Source organism: Sarcophilus harrisii, chromosome 6 (assembly GCF_902635505.1).
Source record: "Sarcophilus harrisii chromosome 6, mSarHar1.11, whole genome shotgun sequence".
Lineage (NCBI taxonomy): Eukaryota > Metazoa > Chordata > Mammalia > Dasyuromorphia > Dasyuridae > Sarcophilus > Sarcophilus harrisii.
This window is the reverse complement of record NC_045431.1, coordinates 102091637-102115664: the sequence shown is the minus strand read 5'-3', so window position 1 is coordinate 102115664 and position 24028 is coordinate 102091637. Positions and strand designations below refer to the sequence as shown.

At 31.1% G+C, this 24028-nt stretch overlaps 1 protein-coding gene across 1 annotated transcript in view; it reads right to left on the bottom strand.

Annotated features, from left to right (window-relative positions):
- The window catches only part of LOC116419731 (polypeptide N-acetylgalactosaminyltransferase-like 6), a 717446-nt gene that overhangs the window by 1861 nt on the left and 691557 nt on the right, over positions 1-24028 (bottom strand). The gene's annotated exons all lie outside the window — the stretch shown is intronic.

Sequence of the window (24028 nt, the reverse complement as noted above, 5' to 3'; positions counted from 1 at the left end):
CATGCAGAAACTCAGCATATAGATCTATATCACAGCCCATATCAAAATAATGTCAAAATGGATACATGATTTGGGCATAGAGGATGATATCATAAACAAATAAGGAGAACAAGGGATAATTTATCTATCAGATCTTTGAAGAAGGGAGAAATTTTTGACCAAAGAAGAACTAGAGAACATTATAAAAGGCAAAATGGACAACATTTATTACATTAAATTAAAAAGTTTTTCTACAAACAAAACCAAGATTAAAAGGGAAGTACAAATCTGGGAAAAATGCTAAAAGCCAGTTTTTCTGATAAAGGTCTCATTTGAAAATATATAAAGAAGTGTGTCAATTTTATAAGAATATGGGTCTTACTCCAGTTGATAAATGGTCAAAGGATATGAAGAGACAATTTTCAGATCATGAAATCAAAGCCATTTTTAGTAATATGAAAAAATGTTCTAAAGCATTATTGATTAAAGAAATAGAAATTAAAACAAGTGTGAGATACCACTTCAACCTCTATGCTTGGCTAAGATGACAGGAAAAGATAATGATAAATGTTGGAAAGATTTGGGAAAACTGGAACACTAATACATTGTTGGTGGAGGTGTAAAATAATCCTAGAGAGCAATCTGGAATTGTTATTTCATATTATATTATATATAATACATAATATTCCATATTATATTACCTATAGCCAAAAGGCTATGGAACTTGTCTGTCCTTTTTGACTCAGCAGTGCCATTACTGGATCTGTGTCCCAAGGAAGTCATAAAGGAGGGAAAAGGATCCACATGTACAAAAATGTTTGTAGCAGCTTTTTGTGATATCAAAGAATTGGAAAATAAGTTGATGTCCATCAATTGGGGAATGGCTGAACAAGTTGTTGTATATGAAGGCAATGGAATAGTATTATTCCCATAAAAATGATGAACGGACTGATTATAGAAAGGTCTGGAAAGATTTACATAAACTGATCCTGAGCAAATAAAAGCAGGCCAGGAATACATTGTACATAATAATAGCAAGAATATGCAATGATCAACTATGAAAGGCTTGGTTCTTCTCAATGGTTCACTGATCCAAAGCAATTCCAAAAGTCTTCAGACAGAAAATGCCATCTGCATCCAGAAAAAGAATTAAGAAGACTCAATGCAAACCAAGACTTTTTTTCTTTCTTTTTTTTAAATCTCTCCCATTTTTTTCTCCAATCTTTTTCTTTTGCTCTGATTTTTCTCTTCTAACCTGATCCAAAAAGCAATGTGTATTAAAAATAAATAAACTTACTACAATAAAAAAATTCTTCTAGTGATATAATTTGATTCCAAATTATGGAATACCATAATCTTTGAGGAATCAGAATAATGGATCACTTGTAATTTAGAGAAACCAAATGAAATCAATCCACAATCAATATCAATAACAATCCATATGCCTTAAGTGATATAAGAACATATTGTATAAAAGATACCTAATCAGAAAGGAAGGTAGGGAGATCATCTAATAAGAATGAGTCATAAGAGATAAATATCCTGGTAGCTATCTGATATAAGTAAAGTTTTTAGAATTTTAGTTTATATGGGAACTATGTGAGGATATGAACCCAAGACGTTCAGGATAAGAAATCATAGATATAGTATGTTCTGTCTGCATCATAGGAGAGAAAGACCACATAAATGAGAACAAAAATATATTGAAAATTGCCATTTAAGGGATCTCATGAAAGTCCTATTCTTGTAGGTCATTAGAAATATGAAATCTGGCTAGTCTTACTAAACTGGAATTGTTTTGAGTACAGATTTTTAAAAAAAAATTATATATATATATATATATATATATATATATCTGTTAAACATGGACTAATATGTTTAGAGGAGACCATCAGTGGAAAGTTAGTCACCAAGAAATTATTGTTACTATTATTTGACTACAGCTACTCATAATGATCACAAATTAACACGAAGAGGGGTTGTGCTTTGTATTGATGGAATATTCAAATCATTTAAATAACATGTTTTTAAAATATTGAAGTTTTTTTTTGATGATAAGCACATGGAAGATCTTTCAAAAGTCTTGGCATAAGTTTAAGCTATTAAAATTTGAACATATATAAACAATTATTTATAATAAAATATTATATAATTGATTTAACAGAATTTAATTATATGAATGTATTTATATACATAAATATATAAAGGTATTTGTATATGCATACACATACAAAGTGTGCATGCATACCCATATATTTCTGATCACTGGAGAACTTGGAAAACAAATATGTATTATGTCATATTTAGATTTTACATATAAATTTTGGTTATAGACTATTTAAATAATCATAGTATGAGAGAGTGCAGAACACATGTATGATACAATCCTAGCCCAAGGAATAGACCTATTAAAGTAGCATGACTGAAAATCTGTAGGATCTGTGTATATTATAAAAACCTGGTGATATTTAGTTATCTAGCTTATTTGGGATTTTCATAATTAATTGAAATTTTATATTACTTATGGCACTATGAATCATATGGGAACTCTAAATACATTGTTTTGAAGAACTTCTCAATATTCAGAAATATTGTGCATTTATTTCATCACTCAGCCTAAATATTTCTTATATATGTCTTACAAAGTTTTAGCTGATCTGTTATCATAGCATGGAGATGATTTTAGACTAGTATTGTCTGAGGGTGGGAAAATTAATTTACAATTTAGAAAAGTCTGTCTGGTTACTTTTATTTTTGTAACAAATAATTTGTAGGGTTAGCTATTGACCTGCCATGTTATTCAAACTTTTTTATAGTAAGCAATTTCCAAGTAGCATATAGAGTATTAAATGAAGAAATAAAATCAAGAGGACTATAATATTAGATTACAAGCTCTTGGTAAGTGTAAGAAACACAAGATTCTGCTCATTCATATGTAGCAACTACACAGTTTTCAGATTGCTTTTACAAAATCTCACAGTATCATATTGTTCATCAATGGTGAAAAAATAGTTGTAATATGAACATTATGAAAATCTTCTTTGGTAGTTTATATTTACTGGGGATCCAGGAAACATTATTTTAAAATTATATCCCTATAATAGCAATTTTAAGACTCATTTAATTACAGTTTCCTCTTGCTCATCAGTTTTCTTCTTAGAAAAAGAATTATGTGTAGTAAAGTGCTAGAAATTCTACAAGTTCTGGTAAAAGAGTACATCTAAGAATCAGTCTAACTACGTATGGAAATATTCTTTACTAACAGGTTGAGCAATGGACTGGAATTCTTTATCAAGGGCACTCCATGAAACACAAACATTTCAGAATATACTTAAGTCTTGAGTTGTTTCTTTTTGTTCCATGGTGTGACAGAATAGTATGTAAAGGTAAAGAAGGAAATAAGAAAGGAAATTATATATTTTTATTCTATGAGATTCTTATCTAATGAACAATTTATTCCATAATTCTGGAATAAACAAGAATATAGACAGTATGATGTGACTATATTGATGTCAGAACACAAAGAAATACTATACTATGAGAGATATATAAATGAAATAAAAAGATACTTGGTCATCTTGTCTTGCAGTATACATAATGAATTTAAATAAATATATCACTCTAAAGATAATTACTATATAGACACCACAATATCTTGGCTGGTCCTCTTTTCCCATTGATGACTTCCTCCTCATATCTTCTTGACCCCGGCCAACTAATCTTTACTCTTCCCCCAACTCCACTCCTGTTTTCTTGACTTCCAAATGATGCCTCAGGTGCTATCTCAGTTAAGAATTTTCCTCAGTACCTAAAACCTTCTCACCTTAGTACACCTAGCCACACTCAGGGTCTTTCTCAAGACAGAGAATCCCTCTCAGGAGTTGACTCCTTTTCCCATGGGTGATTTCTTAGAGTCTTTATTTGGTGAAAAAGCCCAGATCCAATCAAACTTTATTCCTTTACAAGGGCTGCTTCTACCTTTCTGAAGTTAAAAAAAATTGCCATTTCGACCTTTCTCTTTCTCCATATCACAGCTCTCTTATGTGTGTTCTTCCACTAGAATCTAAGGTCCTTAGAGTTAGGGAATGTCTTTCTTTGAAGTAAAAAGGTATAAACAGAGGAACAAAAGAAAACCTACAAGGAAGCAAAGATGGAAAAGGAAATTAATTGTTTTATATTATATATCTGTGCATATGGCAATGCTTTTTTTTTTCTTTTTCTATTTTGCACTTGACTTTAAAATAAGAAATAAATAATTGAATGAAGTGCTTAAATAATTAAATTTGATATAAATTGAAATTTGAAAAACAAAAAATGAAAATAGATTAATTCAAAAAGAAAAGTCACTGTGAACAATTCCAACTTTAAGTTATCTTTAGAAACTGTTAATTCCAAAAAAAGAAAATAGAAATAAGAGTAAAAAAATCAGTATTATCCATGTTTCTTAGAAAAATCTGATTTATGTAAAAAAAATGTGAACAAAATTATGTCAAAAGATAACTCTGCTTACAATAAATATTTTTTTTAAATTTTTGATGTATGAATAGTATGAATGGTGGTAGGTATAGATGGTATGTATGGAAGATGGTAAAAGAACACTTCCCTACATAAAAAGGAATACCAATAAAAGGAGAAATAAACCTGTTAAGAAATGAAAATAAGTCAGATGATGCAAGGAGCATTTTTGAATAAAACTTAAGGTAGAATAGTTACTATATACAACAGCTTTGGCAATATAGATAGTACAATATTCTATTATCAATGATAGTGGAACAGCATTTCAACTCCCATATCTTTTTACATGACTTCAAATAAGGAAGTAGAAATAACATTTAAGAACATCAAGAAAGGAAAAGCCAGTGAACCTGTGCCATTATATACAGATGAAACAGGTTCCCACTAAATAGCTCCTTTCCCACATTACTACAAGGAAAAATATATTCCACTTGTATTGTGGAAGACTCTCTCACTTAAGTATTTGAATAATACCATGATAATTTCAGAAGATATAAATATTCCAAAAACAATCATAAAGATTGTTACCCATCCTTCCTACCTGTCCTATGTGACCCTCATCCACATCTTCCCATAAGTATGTAAAAGGGAATCTACATAGTATTTTTTAAAAATTTCCTTCTAAACTCAGAAAAATATGTTTGGAAAATTTTAGTCATATAGTAGCCACATGATCTTCCCATATGACTAATCCATCTTTTTTTCTATCATATTTTTTTTCATTTGTCCAGTACTTTTTAAGTAGTTCTCTAAAGAATTTTTGTACATTTTTTCCCCTTTTAAATAATATTGCTTTTCAAGTTATACTTCTCCCTGACTTTTTACATCTTTTTATCATTTAGTATATTGTTTATTAATGTCTTAACTTTCTTTGGCATGTTTTTGTGCCTCCTTTACCAAACTATTTGCTCCTTTCTCATGATTTTATTGCACACTATACTTTCTTTTCCCAATTTTTCCTAAATCTCTCTTACTTTATTTTAAAAAATCTTTTTCATCTCTTTCATGTCCTGACCTCAATTTACATTTTTTCTTGGAGAATTGGATGTAGGAATATTGACTGTGTTGTCTTCTTCTGGTTATTTATTTTGATCTTCCTTGCCACCATAATAACTTTCTACAGTCAGAATTTTTTAAAATTATGTTCCCATTTCTGTTGATGACTCCATGACTCCTAAGACCTTCTCCTGGATCCTTGGAGCCTTGTGTGTGCTAGCTGGTCTGCAATGGATTGTGCTATACTCTCACACTAGTGCCATAGAACTTTCCTTCCTGCTAATCTTCTAAGTCATCTTTGGCTGAAAAAAAATTTCATCCCATCCCATTTATGGGTTTTGCCACTCCAAAAATTGTTTTAAGGAATTATTTAAAGTTATTTAAGAAGGATTCTGAGGAGAGCTCAGATGTCTTTTCTTCACCATCTTAATTCTGAGACTTTAAAAAGAAATATAATGTCTATGCCCTTGTTTTGGGCATGGTATATAGTAGCCCAGTGTTTTGGTTTTGATTTTGGTTCTTCTCTTTGATCTGTTTTCCAGATCATCTCTTTTTTCATCTCTTCCAGGAACCCTAGGTGGTCTCATTCTCAAAATGGTTTTTTTCTTTGAAGCTTTGTTTCAGACATTTTGAATTATTAGGCAGATTAATAAAATACTAGGAAACTTAGATATAATGGACCTCTGGAGAGAACTGAATAGGAACAGAAAGAAATACAAGTTTTTCTCAGCAGTACATCTTCTACAAAAGAAAATGATTGTGTATTAGGACATAAAAATCTTACAATCAAATACAGAAAGGCAGAAATACTAAATATTTCCTTTTCAGAAGACAATAAGATACATAAAGGGCCAGGAAAAATAGAATAAAAGCCAATTGGAAATTAAATAATCTAATTCCAAAGAATGATTGAATCAAAGAACAAATTATAGAAATAGTAGATAATTTTATCCAAGAGAATGATAATCAAAACCTATATGAAGCAGCCAAAGCAGTTCTTAGGGAAATTTTATATCTATAAATATGAATAAAATAGAGAAAGAGGAGATCAATGAATTGGGCATGCAGATATTTTGAGCTGTTTCATTTTTTCTGGGTTTATCTTGAGTGCCTTATTGATATGACTTTTTTATAATGGGAATTTTTTTTTGCTCACTTACATTTTTAGCTCTCTTTTTGAACTAGGACTTTATGTTTTTTTTTTTTTTATTTAATAGCCTTTTATTTACAAGTTATATGTATGGGTAACTTTACAGCATTAACAATTGCCAAATCTCTTGTTCCAATTTTTCACCTCTTACTCCCTACCCCCTCCCCCAGATGGCAGGATGACCAGTAGATGTTAAATATATTAAAATATAAATTAGATACACAATAAGTATACATAACCAAACCGTTATTTTGCTGTACAAAAAGAATCAGACTCTGAAATATTGTACAATTAGCTTGTGAAGGAAATAAAAAATGCAGGTGGGCATAAATATAGGGATTGGGAATTCAATGTAATGGTTTTTAGTCATCACCCAGAGTTCTTTCTCTGGGCGTAGCTGGTTCAGTTCATTACTGCTCCATTGGAAATGATTTGGTTGATCTCATTGCTGAGGATGGCCAGGTCCATCAGATAGGACTTTATGTTAATGATAATTTGTTCTGAGTTTTGTGCTATTCCAGAATCTTAGGAATTGCTCAGGCCAGCAAACTGGCAGCTTTAAGTGCTGCTACAGAGATCTGATATAAAACAAATTGTAATTTCTGCCACTGTGATCTAAATCTAAATTCTGTCCCATGATGAATCCTTAGCCTAACTGAAGATTTCCCCTCATTTGTCAGTAGAAATGAGTAATGAAAAACAGATCTTCAAATTTCAACCTATTATTGCACTGCTTTCAAAATCATCAAATATATAAATAGCTAATTTTAGATGGAATAATCAAAGTTATCTATAGTTACATGAAAATATGATCTAAATCAATATTGAATAGAGAAATGCAAATTAAAACAATTCTGAAGTACCACTTAATACTTATTATATTGGGTAATTAATAGGGTGAAAAAGAAAAATGACAAATGTTGAAGTGGAAATGGGAAAATTGAGACACTGTAGGAGGAGTTTTGAACAAATTCATCAATTATACACTATCAATTTGAAACTATTGCCAAAAGGTTATAAAACCATGTATATCCTTTGACTCCTCAATACCACTACTAGATCTATAAACCCAAAGAGATAAAAAAAAGAAAAAGTTCCTATATATACAAAACTTTATAGCAGTCTTTTTCTGGTAGTAGAGACTAGAAATTGAGGGGATTCCTATCAATTAGGGAATGGCTAAATAAATTATGGTATATGTTTTTGATGAAATACTATTGTATTACAAGAAATAATGAGCTCTATGCTCTCATAAAAACTTGGAAAGACTGTAAACGTATGCAAAGTGAAAAGATGAGAAGCAGAACATTGTGCAACAACATATCATGATTAAACCATCTGTTTTCCAGTTCATCTCTTTTTTTTATCTCTTCCAGGAACTTTAGGCAGTCTCATTCTCAAAATGAAACCATGCTACACACATATTGATAGAGCTATGGCAGACACAAAGCATAAACCAAGAAAGAAATGGGAGGAGAAGCACAACCAATATGAATTTCTTATATTTGATTTTACATGTTCAACAGAGATAAGAGGAAGGCAAAAAAAAGCAGAGCTTTGTTCATTGAAAAATAGTGTTTTGGGAATGTAGCCAAAGTAGTTCTTATGAGAAATTCTATATCACTAGATGCTTACATCTAAAACAGAGAAAGAGAAGATCAATGAATTGGATATTTAGCTAAAAAAGCTAGAAAAAGAACAAAATAAGAACCATAAATTGAATAACAAATTTGAAACTCTGAAAATCAAAAGAGAGCTTAATAAAACTATAGAGCTAATAAACAAAATTAAGTTGATTTTATTAAAAGTAGATAAATTATTGATTAATTTGTTTAGGAAAATGAAAGAAGAAAACCCAATTATTATTATCAAGAATGAATGGGATGAACTTATCACCAATGAAGAAGAAATCAAAGAAATAATTAGGAGCTACTTTACTTCTAATCATATGTCAATAAATCTGACTATTTAGAAGAAATAAATGAATACTTACAAAAATATAGATTGTCCAGATTAACAGGTGAGAAAATAATTAAATAGTCCCACTTTAGGGGAAAAAAAAGAAATTGAGCAAGCCATTAATGAACTCCCTACAAAAATCTAGGGACAGATGGATTTACAAGTGAATTATATAAAATATTTAAAGAATACCTGATTCTAGTACTATATAAACTATTTGGAAAAATAGGAAGAGTTCCCATAAAATACTTTTTATGACACATATATAATGCTGATATTTAAACCAGGAAGGGCCAAAATTGAGGAAGAAAATTATTGACCAATTTCCCTAATGAATATTGATGCAAAAATCTTAAATAAAATATTAGCAAAGAGATCACAGCAACTTATCAGCAGGATGATACTCTATGACCAAGTAGGATTTACACCAGGAATGCAGGGTTGGTTCAATATCAGGAAAAATGTAGCCATAATTGACCATATCAATAACCAAACTAACAGAAATCATATGATTTTCTCAATTGAAGGGAAAAAAAAGCTTTTGGCAAAATAAAACACCCATTCCTATTAAAAATATAACAGAATATAGGAATAAATGGAGTTTTCATTAAAATGATGAAGATTATCTACCTCAAAATATCAGTAAGCATTATATGTAATGGGGATAAATTAATATAGGCAATGAGAAAACAAAATTATTACTCTTTGCAGAGTATTCAAGAGAATCAACTAAAAAACTACTAGAAGCAATTAATTTTAAAAAGTTGCAGGATGCAAAATAAACCCTCCAAATAAATGACATTTCTATATGTTATCAACAAAGTCCCCCAGCAAGAGATAGAAAGAAAAATCTCATATAAAATAATTGTAAATAAAATATTTGGGAATCTACCTGCAAAGACAAAGCCTGGTACTATATGAACAAAATCACAAAACACTGTTCACACAAAGGTAGAGCTAAACAATTGGAAGAATATTAAGTGTTCATAAGTAGGCTGAACTAATATAATAAAATAACAATTCTACCTAAATTGGTATATTTATTCAGTGCCATATCAAACTGTCAAGATAGAGATAGAAAAATAATAACAAAATTCATCTAGAAGAACAAAAAGTCAAGAATTTTAAGGAAACTAATGAAAAAAAGGAAATGAAGGTGATCTCTCAATTCAATAAAATTATATTATAAAGCAGTAGTAGCAATGAAACCTAGTGTAGTAAGGAAACATTAGATAAACCCATATCCAAAGATTCCAGCTTTGGGAACAAAGACTTACTATTTAAAGTAAATATAACTTACTATAAAGCAGTAGTAGCAATCAAATCTAGTATAGAAAGGAAATGCTAGATAAACCCAGATTCCAGCTTCAGGAACAAGGACTTACTACTTGACAAAAATTGCTGGGAAAACTGGAAAATAGTATGGCAGAAATCAAACATTGGCCAATACCTAACACCCTATAATAACATAAGATCAAAAAGATTTATGATTTAGACATAAAGGGTAATACAAATTAGGAGAATAGGGGGTAGTTTACCTCTCAGATCTGTGGAGAAGGAAGGAATTTATGGCCAAAGAAGACCTAGAGAATATTATGGAATAAAAAAATGGATAATTTTGATTACATTAAATTAAAAAAAGTTTTTGTATAAAGAAAATCAATGCAGCCAAGATTAGAAGAGAAACAGAAAACTGGGGGGGGGGAAATTATTATAACCAGTGTTTTGAATAAAGGCCTCATTTAAAAAAAAATACATAGTGAGTTCATTAAAATGGAAAAGAATACAAACTTTTCCCCAGTTGACAAATGTTCAAAGGATATGAATAGACAATGTTCAGATGATGAAATTAAATGCATTTCTAGGTATATTAAAAAGTCTTCTAAATCACTATTGATTAGGGAAATGCAAATTAAGACAGGAGGTACCATTTTATATATCTCAGATCAGCTAAGATGATAGGAAAAGATAATGATAAATATTGAAGGGGATGTGAGGAAAATGAATCACTAATGCATTGTTAGTGGAGTTGCAATTGATACAAATAGTCTGGAAAACAATTTGGAACTACGCCCAAAAGACTATCAAATTGTACATACCCTTTGATTGAGCAGGGGCTTTACTTATGTGTATCTCAAAGAGATCATAAAAAAGAAAAAAAAAGGCCCCCATATGCGAAAATGTTTGTAGCAATCCTTTTTATACTAGCAAGGAACTGGAAATTGAGTGGATGATCATCAGTTGGGGAATGGCTGAGTAAATTATGGTATATGAATATAATGTAATATTATTGTTGTATAAGAAATGATGAGCAGACTGATTTCAGAAAATCCTGGAAAGACTTGTATGAATTGATGCTAAGTGAAGTGAATAGAACCAAGAGAATATTGTAAACAGAAAAAACAGTAACAACAAGACTTTGTGATGATCAACTGATAGACTTTGCTCTTTTCAACTACAAGGTGATTCAAGGTAATTCCAATAGACTTGTTATGGAAAGAGCCATCCACATCCAGAGAGAGAACTGTGGAGATTGAATGTGGATCAGAATATTTTCACTTTCTTGTTGCTGCTGTTGTTTACTTGTTATTTTTTCCCCTACTTTTTTTTCTTTCATCTTTTGATCTGATTTTTCTTGGTCATTATGACAACTATGGAAATATATTCCTCAAAATTAAAAAAATTTCCCTGAAAAGTATACTCCATGCATACATAGAACACATTAAGTTATATAAAGCACTGTTACAAATTAATTATTGCTGATGACTAGGTCATTTGCACATAGTACTTAATAATATTGACGATCTTATGGTTAACTAAAGAGTTAGTTACTAAGAGTAGGCATATAAGCCAGGAAGATGAACAGATTAAAAATCTTGGTTATAGACAAACAGAAAGTGCATGTATATATATATATATATACATGCATGGATATAATCATATACATGCATGTATAATATAATGAGAGATACTATATAATTCGTCAGTGAGTCCTCTATGGATATACTTACAATTATACAATAGACAATTTCTCTACATTACTTACAGGATGTAAAACAGTTTCTTGGATCTGTAAAAATCAGCTCTTCCAAATCAGTTAATCAGTCCTTCACATCATGCTCACATTTTTTCTCAAATATCTCAGAAGAGGCAAAAAGATTTCTGAAGAGATTGTCCCTTAAATCCCTTCTGCTTTGGGTTCTTATAAATCATGTGCCTGCAGGTGATTTTATTAAGAGGATTTGCTATGGTAGCATACTGTTTCAAAAATCTTTAATAGTAGTCATTAAAACTTAGGAAAAGTCTTTAAATATCAATTATTTTTCAAATTTGGATAGATGAATTTATCTATTTTTTCAAGATGGATATTCATTTCACACTAACATGCTATGTGTCTAATTTACTTGACAGAGGATTTGCAAAAATAGCACTTGTCAAGCAATAACTTTAGAAAAGTAAATTCTAGATGATCAAATGTATTTTCAATAATGTTGCTTAGATGCTAGCATCTCTCAAATGAAGTTCTTTGGTTTTATTTCCAAACAGTAATTTTTCATGCTTTTTAGATATTCTTTGTAAACATACTTGTTTAAAGAGGATATGAATTTTCAAAGGTAGTAAACATTATATTACTGTCTGCTGTCACTTTTGATATATTTTAAATTGGTTGGAGTTGAACACAATCAAAAATAAAATCCAGAAATGTTTGGCAAATCTGGATATCCCAAAGCAAAGGTCATCACCTTAACAGTAATACTTAAATTATAAACTTAGTGGAGTCATTTGATTAAGGATAATTCAACAGCTTGTATTCTCTATAAAATGATATTGTATAAGACAACAAGCCACTATTATTTTCAATTTCTCCATTGATGTATGAGTCTCAGAATTCCAGGCTCAAATGACCCCATAAATGTTGTTATTGAGGGGGTATAATTCTTTTAAGGATGAAGTGACCTTTCCTTCCTGATTCTGCTTTCAATTCCCATGTGTTTCCAGTGAATTTCTGCAAAACCAATATGTTTTCCTCAAGTCTCATCCAGTTTAAATGTGATTAGCTAGCTATAGTATATACTATCAGACTCCTTTCATTAAAAGCAATCTCTCCCAGTTTTCCCATTGGAAATTTAGGATTTAGGATGTAAAATAAAGAGTAGATACACATCAAAAATTTTAATGAGAATTTAAATATGCTTAAAAATGAAGCTTGTCAACTAATTTAACTTCATTTTATTTAACCACCTCTACCATTCCCAAACTCTATGTCTCCTTCATACTATCAAATCTGAATAACTTCCTTTGTCATGTTTCCCATCATCAATATTTCTCAATTAAGACTGGCTCAAATTTTCTGCAAAGGTACAAAAAAAAAAAAAAAAAAAACAGTTTGTGGGGAGGGACTTTTCTTACTACATACTAATTCTCTGAAATGTTTAAGCTCCCGAAACAAAAGTGTGGCTCAGAATTAGGGTCTCAGTCACTTCATGTTCTAGAGAGAACTTTTTTCTAGTCTGCCTAAATTTCACTGTAAAATATCATGACCATCAAGTAAAAATAAATTTTCTTAGCACAAATATGAAACAAATCTTGAAAAACATTTTTTTTTTTACAGGATCAGAGAGTTGAAAAGAACTTCAGAGATGATTCAGTATTATTTTCTCATATTACAGATAAGAACATCTTTAAATGTTGAATTATACAAAATACATAGCAAGTTAGTAATTAAGCCCAAACTAGAATAAAGCCCAAACACAGTTTGGTGTCAATGAATAATTTCATTTTCTCAAAAGTCATTCTTTTGTAGAAGACCAAAGAAGTTAGGAATCTCAATTTTTAATCTGACTATAATGAGTTAAAATGTAGGTTTTCTAAAACTTTATCTAAAACCTAATGAAGTGATTTTCTACTGGAGTGTGTAAACTATATCAGTATTGGCAATGATGTAGACATTGCAGCAGAGCTTCTCCTTCTATGTTCTTTTTCAAGAGGCAAAGAAGTTAGCATAATAATGATTCATTGTGAATGAAAGGAAATTTGATCATATTGCCTGAGATGTCAGGGAAGGCGTGATCACCTTTTTGGACTTCTCACCTCCTTAAGAAGTCAAGGAGGTTATGATCGCCTATGTTCTAAATCAAAAGAAAAGGGGATGTTGGAATCTTTACAAACTTTACAAAGTTATTTTAGATATTGGTCTACATTGGTATCCATGCCTCCAGTTTTCCCCTAAGGTCATCCTCCACTCAGATGTCAAAATGACCTTCCTGAAAGGAATTCTATATTTAATAACCTCTCTTGGCTCTAAATTGTCTTTCAGATCAAATATGAAATCATGTAGCTCTTAGAATTCTTTATAAAAGGGCTCCTTCCTATCTTCTCAGGTTTTTTAAGCCTGTCCTCCACACATTGGAAATTCAGTGACACTAACCTTCTCATTATTTCTTACAAAAGAAATTCCATGTAGTAACTGCATTTTACTATGGCTATCACCCATTCCTGCAAACTCTTTTTTTCCTTGTCCCTTCTGCCTATCAATTTCTTCAGTTCTTTCAAATCTCAGCTAACATTTGACCTTCTGGAAAAAGTCTTTCCCAGTTCTCCTTAATAATAGTGCGTTCTCTCAGATAATAGCACAAGGCATGTTACATATATCTTATTTTTCCATGGTCATTTGCATTTTGTCTCCCATATTGAACTGTCTTTTCCTAGAGAACAGAGACCTTTCTTTTTAATCCCGGCACTTCATATAGTGGTTGATATATGAGTGCTTAATAAATGTCTGTTTACTTGACTTCTAGACTTGATAGCATATCATTTACAAATAGAAGGATCTATAGGATTTTAATAGCAATGATGATGATAACTAAAATTATAGAGTTGTTTATGATTTGCCAAGTGCAACATTATCTTATTTGATTCTTCTATCAACCTTACAAAGTAGGCATTATTGTTATTTTCATTTTAAAAGATGAGGAAACAGGAATCCCCTCTTCTATGTGTATTGTCCTAGACAGTCTGTTTTGAATATTTTTTATGATCAGTGGTTTCCCTAATTTACATTTCATATGTATTATAATTAATAACAATAATACTAATCAGACACTACCATCCATAACTAAAATATGTATATAACTTTAATTTTGCAGTGCATCTACACATGTTTTTTTGACACAACTTTATGAGATGATATAATTTATTCTCATTTTACAGATGAGAAAAGTGAAGTCGAAATGAGTTAGGTGGTAGAATGGATCGTGTGTAGGACTTTGACTAGAGAATACTTGAGCTCAAGTCCTGCCTTAGAAACTTATTAGTTGTGTCATCCAGGGAAGTCACTTTAAGTAGTGACAGTTAAGTAATAGATTTAAAAAAATCACTATTTAGTATTTTATTTTCCCCTACTTATATGTAAAACAAATTTTAACTTTTTTTTCAAAACTCTGAGTTTGAGATTCTCTCTTTTTTCTTCCCCAGTTCTATCTTTGAGAAGGCATATATGAAGTCATGGAGTGAAAGAAAACATAGATTTCTCCACCCCAACCCCATAAAAATCTCAAGAAAAATAAAGTGAAAAAAGTATGCATCAGTCTGTATTCAGTTCTCTCTCTTGATATGGATGTAATTTTTCATCAAAAGACATTCAGAGTTATCTTGGATGATTATATTACTGAAAATAGTCAAGATGATCACAAATCATCTTAGTGTTGCTGTTACTATTTATGTAGTACATTTCACTTTGCGTCAATCAGTTCATAGAAGTCATCTGAGGATTTTCTGATAGCTTCCTGTTCATCATTTCTTATAGAACAATTTCACCCCAGAAACCTGGGCAATTCCCTGAGTGAAACCATCTGGCTTCCCACAGTGGAAGCCCCCATATCTGAGAAGCTATTCTGTGTGGGGGTTCATATATCACATAATACACTTGGCAAGGTGCCTTCTTTTCGCTCAGCTTATATAAACCCAGGAGTGGGGCAGATACTTGCGAGCTTCACCAAAGGAGGGAACATCAGCCTTGCCTGGGACTTTTCTCTCTTTGGGGTTCACTCCATGTAATTTCTAGGGCTCCCCCAGCCTATTCCCTTACCATTTCTGCCTTCTCTCTTAAATCCTTCTTTAACTCTTATCTCTTCCTTTGGAATTTATTGTATTCTCAAAGTGAATTATCTATTTTCATATTGGGAGGGTATATGTAATTGTGTTCAATTTTCCTTTATCTAGTTTAGAGCAAGGTGAAGTTCACTGAATGCGAGTTTCCCTGTCCCTATCTTCATGATAAAAACATTTTAGCTTACGCACCTGTGTTAAGGACCAAGAAATTGAGTGCAAAAAAAGTGCAAAATCCAGAAAGCTTGTAAAATGTTAAAGAGCACTGTATTATTAAGGGGTGGGTAGGTCTACAAACCCTCCCCACAGGTATGAATCATAATACACCTATGTAATTTCCTTTTATTTCCACCTTTCTCCCCAGAATAAATCCTGTTCCTCCTATATTTGCCTTTCCTAAGATCATTCTACATGTGATCTATTACTTTTATCTTTTCTTAGGATTCCTAGGGTTTTGAGAAGACATTTGTTTGTTATATACCTATTTACACATAATTCATTCTCAGAAATTACAGTCTAATTAAATATAAACACATATGTATGTATGTGTGCTTCACTTGGTATATGTGTGTACATTTTTAAAAAATTTACTTTTGTCAATTCTTCTAATAGAGAATTATATTTAATTTTATCAGAAATTTTCCTTAATTTATTTTTTGACTTTTGAAATATAATATTCTGTTATCTCCCCTCTTTTAAGATTTTAGTTCTGTGTGACCTTCAGTGTGGCTCCTTGTACTTCAACTCTATTTTTATGGTTGTTTGTAATGTTGTTGCTAGGTTGTTTTTTTTTTTTTTTTTTTTTACTTGGAAGCACTAGATTTTTAGGTTTAATTCTTCTGGGAATTTTTATTCTGTGTAACTTCTTTTAGGAAGTAAGTATTGAATTTTTTTCTATTTCCACTTCTTCTTCTTGTTTTAAAAGTTCTAGCTTCTATACTTTCTCAAATACAGTATCCAGAAGTTTTTGATTATGATTTTCAGATATATGATAATTCTTAAATGATTTTTCATAACAATTCTTTTTTCTCAAACATTTAATTTATTCTAATTTTTTTGTCTTATATTGGATCACTGTTTTCTGGTTGTCCCATAATTTTAAGGCATGAATTTTTTGGTGCAAACTCTCCACCATATTGTCAAAGTATTCAATTCTCCTTACTTTCATTTCCTCAGAAGCTAATTCAGTTTTTATAACATATTTCATACTTTCTAATTATACTCATGATCCTTGTGACCAGAAATTTTTTCTAATAGAGTTTATTTGCATTTTTACTAAGTTCAAAGGCCTCCTCAGAGTTGTCATTTGTTTCCCAATTATATCCAACTCTTCATTACCCCATTTTTTTGGCAAAGATATTTGATTCCCTTCTTATGATTACCATGGTTAAATTAGTTGCCCAGGTTTACATAGTTAAAAGTTTCTGAGGCCAGATTTTAATTCAGAAAAATGAGTTTTCCTGATATTAGGCCTAGCACTCTATCCACTGTATCACCTACCTGCCTAACTTTGCTCTTCAGGGTTTACTCCCTGGGTATTTCTGCAACCAAGCTCACTGGATTTAGAATTTTTGTTGGTTTTCTTGTTTTACAAACATCAGTACCTGGGATGAGATGAGCTTGGCTCATAATCTTCAATTGAATAGCATAGAAAGGGTCTATCTCATATGTGACAAATACAAAGTCCATCAAGGGACTTTGGGGCTATTCTTGTTCTGGGCTCTACCTACAATATCCATCTCACAACATATTTTTGAAAATTTTTCCTTTTTAGACTGCCTAGGGTCACTATCCTATTAGTGCATTCTTCAGATGTTACCCAACATAATATATAAAAATAAGATATATATTATTCTATTTCTATTCAATGTTGTCCAGAGGTCTATCTCTAACTTTTCTAATATTCTATTCAGCTCTTTAACTTATTTCTTGTTTATTTGTAGTTAGATTTATCTTGTTTTGAGAGAGGGAAGTTTAGGCATGCTTTTTTCCTATAACTCACTTCTCTAAGAAATTGGATAATATATGGCATATATGGCATATATGTTTAGTATTGATATTAGTTCTTTGTGTATGGCATCTTTAAGTAAGGTGCAGCTTCCTTTCTTATTTCTTTTGGTTAGATATATTTTTATTTTTACTCTGAGATCAGGATCTCCCTCCCCCCCCTTTTTTAACGTCAACTGAAGAATAATATATCCTGCTTCAAACTTTTGCCTTTATTGTGTATGTGTATCTCTACTTGTATGTATGCCTCTATGCTTCAAATGGGTTTCTTGTAAAGAACTTGTTGTAACATTTAATCTACTGTTCTATCTGCTTCCATTTTATGGGGGAGTTCATGCCATTTACATTCACAATTATGATTACTGTCTGTTTCTTCCCATTCTATTTTTCCTTTTGCTTTTATTTTGCTTATATTTTACCATGTTCCTCCTCACCAGTGTTTTGCTTCTTACTAACATCTTCCTTAATCTGTCTTCACTTCTATCTGCCCCCACTCCCTTTTCTTTTCTCTTTCTTCCCCTACTTTACCCCTCTCTTTGGCTCTCCTTTCTATCCATCCCCATTTTTTTTTTTCCTTTTTCCTTGTCTACTCCAAGTTCTATAAGGATAAATTTTATATCCAACTTAATGTGTATGTTATGCCTCTTTTGAGTCAAATTTATGAGTAAGTTTCAAACAATACTCATCCTCTCTCTTGTTTTCCTCTATATTTTTTGTCCTTTGCAATGTAATTTACTATTTTCTTCCTTCTGCTTTCCTCTTCTCCTAGTATAATCCTTTCTTACCTCTTATTTTTTTATATCACCACATCAAAGTCATTTTAATCTGATACCCTCTGTGTATACATACCCCTTCTAATGGCTTTAATAATGGCTAATCTCATTAGTTGTAAGTATCATCTTCTCATGTAGGGATATGAAAGTTTAACCTTATTGAATAACGTTTATTTTTTCCTTTCCTGATTCCCTTTTTTATACTCATCTTGGGTCTTATATTTGAAGAGCAAATTTTCTGTTCAGCGCTGGTCTTTTCATCATGAGAGTTTGAATAGTTATTAAATTTCATCCATCTTTTTACCTGAAAAATTATTATCAAATTTTTTTCTGAATAGCTGATTATTATTTGTAATGCAAGATCCTTTGTCTTGAGGAATATCATATTCCAAGCCCTGTGTTCCTATAATATAGAAGTTGCAACATCCTATGTAATCCTAACTGTTACTCCTTGATATTTGAATTATTTCTTTCTGGTTGTTTGTAATATTTTCTCAAACTGATAGTTCTGGAATTTGGCTACTACAATATTCATTAGAGGTTTCATTTTCTGATTTCTTTTGGGAGATGATTGATGAATTCTTTCATTGACTCTCTTGTATCTATTTTTCAGGTCAGTTTTTTCCAATGAGATATTTTATATTTTCTTTTTTTTTTCTATTCTTTTTAGTTTATATCACTGACCCTTGATGTCTTAAAGGGTCATTTGCTTCCACTTGTCTGATTTTAATTTTTAAGGAGTTATTTATTTTATTTAGTTATTTATCTTGGCTAGCTTTTGTACCTCCTTTTCCATTTGGCCAATTCTACTAGTTAAGGAGTTGTTCTCTTCAGTCAATATTTGTCCTTCCTTTTCCAAGCTGTTGACTTTTTCTTTCATACCACTCATTTCTTTTCCCTTTTTTCTAACTCTCTTATTTTACTTTTAGGTTTTAGATCTCTTCCAAGAAAAAACTTTTGGACTTGAGACTAATTTATATTTCTCCTCAAGATCTCACATATGGGCATTTTAACTATGTCTTCTTCTGAATTTGTGTTTTGACACTCCCTGTCACCATAGTAGCTTTTTATGGTCAGGGCTCTTTTCTGGTTCTTGCTCATTTTTAAAAAGTCTATTTCTTGGCTTTTAAGGTTGATTTGTGCTCCTGGGTCACAGGACAATGATCTAAGCATTTTGTACTGATGTCTAGTGGTCTATTCTATAGGGCCTCAGGTGCTGTCAGTTTCCTCACTGTACTGGGGTGCCCAGTCTAGCTGTGCTTGTTGTTGCCTGGCTTTCTGGGCTGGAACTTTACCTTTTGCTTCAAGGTGGAGGCTTCACACATAGCCTGCTGTGCCCTGGTCTGCTGAGCCAGGATAAAGGAGCCTTGGATGCTGATCTAGCTTGTGGTTAAGAGTCACCTGCTTGCTTATCAAAGCACTTTATTGTGCTGAGCTGCACCATGCTGTGCAGGGTTACTCTGAGCTGCACCCACATTTAACTCAAGTGAGGCAGACTTTTCTTGAACCCCTTTTCAGCTATCTAAAACTTGAATATTGCATCTTCATATTTTTTTCTTCATCAAGTTGGCTCCCTCTCTCATTTTACTCTATTTATGATAGGTTCAAAGATCTCCCGAGAATTAATTTTTTGAGTTTATTTCAAAGCAAACTTAATTTTCATTTGATTTAGAATCTAATGAAAAGAATACAATGCAAAGAAAACTTTGCAATAGGAAAGAAGGAGCCAAAGAGAACTAAATATCCAGCTTTCTGTACTAGGAATTTTAGTCTGGCAGTGGGATGAATATTTGAATGGAAACTAAATGGACAGAAACAGAAATTAGAGTGGTCCTCCTCTTCTGCAGTAGAAATACAAAGGTAGGATGTATAATCTTAATCTTTTTTCCCCTGAGGCAATTGGGGTTAAATCACTTGCCCAGAGTCACACAGTTAGGAAGTATTAAATGTCTGAGACCAGATTTGAACTCAGATACTCCTGACTTCAGAGCTGGTACTCTATCCACTGCACTACCTAGCTGTCCTTGTATAATCTTAATTTTATAGGAAGAGAATAAAGTAGAGCTGACAAAAATTAGTGTAAATATGAAAGATGAAGAATTGCAGAAAAACTCATGTTAAAAAGACATATTTTGGTGAATTACTTTTTAAGCTATGAAAAAAATTTCAATTCATAATTTTTGACAGATAATTTATATCCATGATAACATTTTCTTGAATGTTTTTTTTTTAAAGCTCAAATCCATTTGGAAATCATTGAGTATTATATAGTAGAAGATTTGCATAGAAATTTTACTTACTTTAACAAGAACCAATTCAGAATATAAAATAAAAGTCATAAAGTATTTCACACTGTAGGTATTCTGTCTTACAAATAGCAGGAAAATAAAAACTGAATTACAATGAAATCATTCAAAGTGATGATATTATGCCTCATCCTGGGAAATTCACTCTGGGAAATGTGATCATGACTAAGCATTGATTTTAGTTATCAGCATGTTAAGATAGTAAATAAGTCCAATTAAAAATAAAATTGCATATTCTATTGACATTTTTATCCTTGATGATGGAATTTATTTTACTGTACTACATAAAGCACTGTAATCTTAAGGCATTTAGAAGATAGATTTTTCCTCTCTAATACTGAGAATGAAGACATACAAGCTGTTTTTGCTCTACAATGATCAATGATGTATATAACCTTGTTCCAGAAGATTAGCAATGACTGCATATCTTTAGTTTTGCACTAAAGATTATGAACCAAGATATCTCAGTGAGCATGAACAAAATAGCATATTCTCTTGTGAAGAAGGAGCCAGATTGCCCCATCAACTACCAATCATCACTCATGGGGACAGATGAATTAGTCCGAAGGCACTGAGATACTCAGAGAAATAGAGCAGATACTATGTACCAAGTAAGTCACCAACTCTTCTTGAGATCATAACAGAGACAACCAAGGTCCCAGATCCCAAGAGCCTTAGGAATAGCAACACTTCTAGTCCAGTTCTTCCCATCATTATGGGAAGTAGCCCCTGAGTGCATTTTTCTATCAATTAGCCCATAAGGCTTTACAAAAATAGCTAACGACCCAGAAAAGAAAATTCTTACCAACAAAATCCTTGGCCCTGTGAAATAACTGAGTATCACAAACTGATATTATTTTATCAGTAGAAATGACAGCAAAAATATATCATTGTCATTGCACCCTAAAGACCATGGAACTATTTCATCTGATTTGCAGATGAAACCTTCATATGTATTGTCTCCCATATTAAAAGATGAGTTCCTTGAAAGCTGGGACTATTTTATACTTTACCTATATCCCCAGTAGTAAATAAAGAATGTTGTGTGTTGTAAATGCTGTATTTTTAAAAATTGATTCATACCCTTCTTTAATGATGTGACCAGCATTTCTTATTAAGTTTTTTCTTTGACTCAGTGAATTAAATTGTATTGAATATAGCCTCTGGTCAAACAATAGTATAATAGAAATTTCATGGATGATTAAGATAACTGGACAAGAGAAAGTAGATAGATTGGCAGTAGTTCATTAGCAATGCTGGAAAATCACTAAATACATGTTTTAGGAAGAATACTTTTGATCCTTAAGTATGAATACCTTTTTTTTTTTTTTTAGTGACAATTTCTTGGTTTGCTAAGTTTAAATTAATACTAGGGAATAATAGTACTAAAATGTGTGTTTATATTAGACAGAAGATTTTAAAACACTTTTAATAGTGTATTTAATCCTACTAGTGGGACTATTGGGTCAAAGGCTAACTTCAATTTTATGGCTTTTATTGTAATATTGCTATGATGCTATCCAAAGATTTTAAACCATTCTAAAGCATGTTTTATTCTAAACTTCTTAAAAATTAACAAAAAAGCAGAATTGATCATATATAAAACTGTAAATGTAAACAGAATTTTCAATTTGCATATTAATGTTGATATGCTCTCATTCCATTTCATTATGCTTAAGAAAGTCCATTTTAAATAAAACAAATACATTTATAGTTCAAGTAAAAAGGTTATTTTTTTTAAAAGTCATCAAATTAAAATAGAAATATTAAGAAACAATTATAAGGACTCAATAAGGTCAAATCATTTACTTCTTATATATGAAAATATTATCAGTTCTTTTATGAATGTCATTTTTATTTGGGTAGTTTGCAAGAAAGATTTGGGTTGAACTGAGTAAGATGGGGTGATTCTAAAAAAAATTAAAATGAGCTATTATCTCATACAAATGAAACAAAAATGGACAAAATGATGCAGAAGAAGTTATTGGGGGAGGGCAAGTAAAACTATTCTGTTATATATACACATATGCATGCACATATACATATATGCACACATGTATATAACATATATGTGTATGCACATATATATGCATAAAGATATAGATTGACATAAATACTGATATAGTTACCTATCTATATCTCTGCATGCAGAAGAGTATAAAAATCTTCTAAATTCAGAAAAAAATAAGAGTTCAAAAGAATATGGTGGGGGTAAGGGAGGATTCTTTGAAGGATGAATGGATTAAGGAATAGAATGCTGGGTAACTGCTAGAAATAAAGTAAAAGAATGAGGAATAATAGGAATAAGGTAAAAAAGATACTAAGGGAAAATAGGAAGGAGGAAAATAAACAAGTAATTATAGCTCAGGATGTGAAATGAGAGAATTCACATATAAAATGGAAATAGTAAATTAAAAATTTGAACTCAACAATATGTTGATTTCAATTAATGTTATAAAAATAATAGATATACACAAAAATAAAATAAAGATCAGGAGTAGAATTTATTATGTAAAAAAACAAATAGTAATCATGATCTCAGAAAGAGTTGAAGCTGAAAAAGATTTAATCAAGAGAAAAATAGGGAAACCATATTATATATCAGTCTTATCAATCAATATTGTTTTAGGCTATTTAAAATAACTAGACAATATGATGTTGGAATATTGTTGTAGTATAAGAAATGATGATCCAGTGGATTGAGAAAAACATGGAAAGATTTGGTCTTATGAAGGAAGAGTCTATCTACCTTCAGAGAACAACTGGAAATAATCATAGTATGGCCTTACATATATGCATGTGAATGTACATGTGTGTATATGTATATAATTGTAGTCTTGTTGGGTAGGAGAAAAGTAAAGTAAGTAGGACATAGAAGAGAATAAAAGAAAACTATAAGGAAGCAAAGATGGATAACTCTGAACAAAATGTGTAGTTATACTGATTTTCTTGAAATAGAAATTTAATATTTTTTATTAAGAAATATCTCATGTTCTTCTGTGCACATGGTAACTTTTTCTTTTCTTATTTTGTATTTTGTTTGTATGATTTAATTTTTTTTTAAAGAAAAGTCATTAAATTGGAGGTCAATTCCTATTTGTGCCATTGATTTTTAGTTATCTTTAACCAGCTATTTTGCTCTGATTGACAGACTCAAATTCCTTTAAAAAAAATCAACAAATATCTATATATTTGTAATGAACAATTTATTACTAGGTTCTGGGCATACAGAGTAT